The sequence below is a fragment of the Helobdella robusta genome (assembly GCF_000326865.2).
Source record: "Helobdella robusta unplaced genomic scaffold HELROscaffold_14, whole genome shotgun sequence".
Classification (NCBI taxonomy): Eukaryota; Metazoa; Annelida; class Clitellata; order Rhynchobdellida; family Glossiphoniidae; genus Helobdella; species Helobdella robusta.
The window spans coordinates 490,557-497,080 of NW_008703782.1; positions in this window are offsets into that span (position 1 = coordinate 490,557).

A 6,524-nucleotide genomic window follows, 5' to 3' on the forward strand; every position below is an offset into this window, starting at 1 on the left:
GTAGTAGTTGTTGTTGTTGTAGCAGTAGTAGTAGTAATAGTAGTAGTAGTAGTAGTGGTAGTAGTAGTGGTAGTAGTAGTAGTAATAGTAATAGTAGTAGTAGTAGTAGTTGTTGTTGTTGTAGCAGTAGTAGTAGTAATAGTAGTAGTAATAGTAGTGGTAGTAGTAGTAGTGGTAGTAGTAGTAGTAATAGTAGTAGTAGTAGTAGTAGTTGTTGTTGTTGTTGTAGCAGTAGTAGTAGTAATAGTAGTAGTAGTAGTAGTGGTAGTAGTAGTAGTGGTAGTAGTAGTAGTAGTAATAGTTATTATCATTATTATTATTATTATTATTCTTTAGCTGGCAGTCGCATGTTCAATGCCAGTTTGTTCATGCTATGCTGTTGTTAACGATGTTTTACTGTTATCATCATCTATGTTAATATTATTGCTATTATTATTGTTGTTATTGTTGTTGCTGTTATTTATAGACGACGACGACAATGATGATGATGATGACGACGATGATGACGATAATGATGTTGTTGATGTTGTTGTTGATGATGATGATGATGATGACGAAGACGATGATGACGACGAAAGACTAAATAGTTTAAAGTTGAGGGAGAAACCGCTGGCGACATCTGCCGAAATTAAGAAATAAAATGAAAATAAATGAACTCACATAAATAAACATTTCTGGATCGTCATCATTACTGCCATCATCATCATCATCACCACCACCATCGTCATTATCACCACCACTACTATTATCATCATCATCACCACCACCATCATCGTCATTATCTTCATCATCATGCTAACTACTTTGTCTTTCTATGATGGTTTCTCGGTAATTTTCGTCATCATTATCATAGTCCTATCATAGTGATTATCATTATCATCGTCATCCTTATCATCACGCAGTTACTCTTTAGGTCGTCATCATTATCATCATCATCGTCATCTTCGGAGTTTCGCCATTTTATTTCATGCGCATTGAAGAAAAGATATTAAATTCTGACAGGATAACCAGCATGGCCGCCAATTGATAATGACATCAGCAGATGACGCAACGTCACGTGACGATATGATAATGATGATGATGACGATATGATGATGATGACGATGATGATGATGTTTGCACGGTCCAAATTTAATAACATTTATTACAATGACGTTGACAAGCCCCTGTCTGGCGGTGATGATGATGATGACGACGGTGATGATGATGATGATGACGACGACGACGATGATGATGATGAGGATGATGATAATGATGATGATGATGGTGATAGAAAACTATTTCAAAAAAATAAAAAAATTAATCCTCTTCTAAGCCATTCATTCATCTGAATAAATAAATAAATACATTATTTCTAATTAGGCATTCAATAAAAATCATTCATTCTTTTTTTCTTTCATTCAGTCATTTATTTATTAATTTGTTTATTCATTTATTTATTGGTTGATTGATTGATTGATTGGTTGATTGATTAATTGATTCGTTCGTACGTTCGTTCGTTCGTTCGTTCATTCATTCATTCATTCATTCATTCATTCATTCATTCATTCATTCATTCATTCATCTTTTATTAATTTGTTCATTCATTCATTTACTCATTTTTTCATTAATTCGTTCATTCGTTCATTCATTCATTTGAACAGCAACTGTGTCCAGTGAAGAGCATTGTTCCAACAACTCCATCGTCATCAACTTTGGTTCATCATCATCATCATCACCATCATCGTCATCATCACCATCATCGTCATCATCATCACCAACTTCATCGTTGTCGTTTCATCAAAATCATCATCAACACCACCACAAACATCATCACCATAATCATCTGCATCGTCATCATCACAATACCGACGGATATATAACGATTATTAGCTCATCACTGAACAACCGCCTAGCAACACATCCCTACGAAACACATCCCCACAACTTGTACTCGAACGCTCATCCTTACAATTTCTACCCAAACGCACATCCCTACTTTTCCTACCCCAGCTCTAATCTTAATCCGTACAAGTCAAAAAACTCCGGATTAGTAGATTGCCCGTGGGTTTTCCGACTGGGAAACTTCCAAACGCTGCAACTGTTTCTCGTGGCAGCCAATCACAAGTGGAGGTTAAAAAATAGAAACAGCAAGAATTCCAGCTTTTCTATAAATAAACGCATCCCCATTGGCCGAAATAGTGTTGGTATAAAATGCTATTCTTTATTGTGATTATTGATTTCATCATCATCATTATGATAATAATCAGTTCGGTGGATACATCATTACGTCATAACGTCCTGCAGTTTAAAAACGAACACGGTAATGATAACGACCACGACGATGATGAAGATGGTGATGATGAGGATGGTGATGATAAGGATGGTGATGATGAGGATAGTTTAAACGGACGATTACTCGCAAGGAGGAAAAGCCACTGCAAGCAAGTTTGATGATGGTGATGACGATGATGAAAATTGACACTTTACATAAAACTAAGATTGCAAATTGCAGCGATGTTAGATTTGTCCGATGTTAATTGCCATTCATTCATTTATTTATTCATTAACTCGCTCGCTCTCTCGCTCATTCATTCATCCATTCGTTCATTTCGTTTATTTAATTCATTCAATCAATCAGTCATTCATTCATTCGTTTGTTCGTTCGTTTATTCATTCATTCATTCATTCATTCATTCATTTTTAGTTATTTCTTCAGTCACTCACTAAACTACCCGGTGCATCTATCATTATTGTATTTCATTTATCTTACCACACATCCATTTACTGCATCGGCGATTACTGCAGCTTAGTAGCAGCAGCAGCAGTAGTTGTAGTGGCAGCAGCAGCAGTAGTAGTAAAAAATTGAATAACAATGATTAATGAATCCATTAAGGAAGAACATTTGAATGTATGGTTTCTTTTTCATTGAGACAATGAAATTACTTAGAGCAAAAACTAAAAATAATGATATAAACATCTACAAACAAATATCATTATTATTATTATTATTATTATTATTATTATTATTATTATTATTATTGTTGTTGTTGTTGTTGTTGTTGTTGTTAATATTTTTCGTAAACATTAATTAAAAAAATTTTCTCAAATTTTTTGAAAAATTTTTCATTAATTTTTGAGTTTCAATTTCCTACAAACCCATCCAACCAACCTCAAACGCACACAGCGACATACACACACACATACACGCACATACACACACACGCACACATACACGCACATACACACGCACACACACACATACACACGCTCGCACGCATACACAAGCACACACTCATTTACACACACACACTCACTCACACATACACACGCCCACACTCATTTACACATACACACGCACACATACACACGCACACACTCATTTACACATACACACGCACACACACACATACACACACACACATACAAGCGTGCATACAAAACAAACATACCAAACAAACATACATAACAAACAGACTCCTTGCAAACGTATTCCCAGCATTACAATTAAATTGCTTTATTGTAGTTTACAAATTTGCATCTTACACTGAATACCGACAATAGTGGTAGAATGGAAGGAAAAAATGAAGGAAAAATTGAAAAAACTGAGAAAGAGAGAGAGAGAGAGAGAGTAAAAGAGAGAGTGAAAAAAAGTTTAAAAATAGTTAAAAATAGAAAAACGGATTTGATGAAAAATATAGAGTGTTGAAAGAAGAAGAGAGAGAAAAACAGAGCAAAGAAGAAGAAAAGAGAGCTTAAAGGGAGAAAGACAGAGAAAGAGAGAGAAAGACAGAGAAAGAGAGAGAAAGACAGAGAAAGACAGAGAAAGAGAGAGAAAGACAGAGAAAGAGAGAGAGAGAAAGACAGAGAAAGAGAGAGAGAAAGAGAGAGGCAGAGTGAGAAAAAGCAAGAGCATAATTCAAAACATAGTTAGTCGTACAACAAGCCATTCGAATGAGAAATGCTTAGTGTGGATACGGAACGAAATAAATTTTATATAAAGCAAAATATAGTAATAATAACTATTATTTACATAATTATTATAATAATAATAATTATAATGATAATAATAATAATAATTCAATAATAATAATTCAATAATAATTCAATAATTCAATAATAATAATTGCATTGGTTCAATGCAATTCTGTTTTTTACCAAAACAGCTTACAGATATCAGTAACAGATAGGACGATACCATCATCATCGTCATCACTATCATCATTGTCGTCGTCATCATCAGCATCATCATCAGCACCGATTCACAAGTATATTCCAATTTGTCATCTACTGCTGACTTCTTTATCGTCATCATCACCGCCATCACCATCATCATCGTCATCCTCGTCGCCCAGCCAAGGCGTTCTGCTCTACGTTTCAACCGGAAATGACGTAAAAATTCACGTGACCAGACAAAATGGCGGACACGCAAAACAAGATGGCCGCCGTGATAAAATTAGCGCCTTTTTTATCATCAGATATAAAAGTTAGTAGCGGTGCGGTTCAGCCATTTGCTTGGCTTGCATGGCGCCTACTTTTAAATTTTTAAGTTCCCAAAAAGTTTTTATTACGTTACCTAACAGCCTAGTTAACCGACAAAAGTCTTCTCATCACTGCAGTGTTTGTGTGTGTGTATGTGTCGTGTGTGTGTGCGTGCGTGTGTGTGTGGCGCGTGTGTGTGTGTTTGTCTGTGTAAGTGTGTGCGTGACAGCAATAAAACTACAAAATATAAATGATGGTTGTAAAAAGCTGCAAGTAAAATGGCCAAGATTATTTTGACTTTTGTCTTGGTTTATGGATAGTAGTAGTAGTAGAAGCTGCAGTGGCAGCAGCAACAGCTGCAGTGGCAGCAGCAACAGCAGCAGTAGTAGCTTTAGTAGCAGCAGCAGTAGTAGTAGTAGTGGTAGTATTTTTACTCTCTTTATTCCTGTCTACATTACTTAGGGCAGGCTTATCTTATGAATGAATTAAACTTCGCGTAGATTTTTAAGACAAAAATGTATGTGTGTATGTATGTATGTGTGTATGTGTGTATGTATGTATGTATGTATGCATGCATGTATGTATGTATGCATGTATGTATGTATGTATGTATGTATGTTTAATTGTTTGTATGTAGAAACTCGAACACAACGAGTGTTCAGCGAGAGTCTTCAGAGGAAGAGTTTAACGTCAACGAGTGTTTCGACCCTTTAACATCCTGACACTCTCGAGAAAAAGGGCCACATCCAGAGATCAGTTGGATGTCACTTGTTCAACAAACAATCACCTCTGATATACTGAAAAAATGTTCAGGCTTGCCAGACAGTTCACATACAAACATACCACGATGTGAGTTATACCGACGAGCCAAGTGAGACGCTAAGCCGAATCTGGGAGTGTTGAGTAGTCGGAAGCCTTACTTGCACACGAGCTCGTCTGTTAAATCATTAAACTCGGACTCCTTTTTCTTCCTACGTAACCATCTCCAGTAAGATGCTTGTTAAGCTGCATGTCCTATGTTCTTCATACAACTCGATCGTCTTTTACCTGCCAAACCCAAATCCTTCAAAAAGCTGTACACTAAACAACCAACAACAACTCTTGCACCGACTTCAACTGTGTGTGTGTGTTTATGTGTGCGTGCGTGTGTGCGTGTGCATATGGAATTATTTTAATTAAGTATGTTTGTTCAATGTTCATCCCCATCCTACGTAGGTACATGTGTGTATTTGTTTGTTTTTAATATTTTTGAATGGTTTTTGTTCGTTTGTTTGTTTGTTTGTTTGTTTGTTTGTTTGCTTGATGATGATGATGTTGTTGTTGATGATGATGATGATGTTGTTGATGATGATGATGATGATGTTGTTGTTGATGATGATGATGATGATGTTGATGATGATGTTGTTGTTGTTGATGATGATGATGAGGATGATGATGTTGATGATGATGATGATGATGATGAAGATGATGATGTTGTTGATGATGATGATTTTGTTGATGATGATGTTGTTGTTGACGATGATGAAGTTTATTTTTCCAAGAGTTCACCCATAAATCATTCGCGAGTTTCGTTTTACATTCACCAACTGCGTTATCATCCCCACCAACATCGTCATCATCACCACCAACATCAGCATCATCATCAGCAGCAGCAGCACCAACATCATCACCACCATCATCACCACCAACATCATCATCATCATCATCACCACCATCATCACCACCATCATCACCACCAACATCATCATCATCGTCGTCATCACGTCATCATCCTCACCGCCTTAACCTACCGACCAATGAGCAGATGACTGACGACCGCATGCTAAATTGGTCCTTATAAGCTCTCAATCAAAATTTATATACAAGGATGATGGCTTGTTGATGACGATGATGATGATGGTGATGATGGTGGTGGTGGTGAATATGATGATGTTTACATTGGTGATAATAATAATAACAATAATAATAATAATAATAATAATGGTGTTGTTGATGCTTGTTGTTGCTGATGATGATGTTTCTGCTGAGAAGAAAGTTATTAAATAATTAAAATAAAAACATTT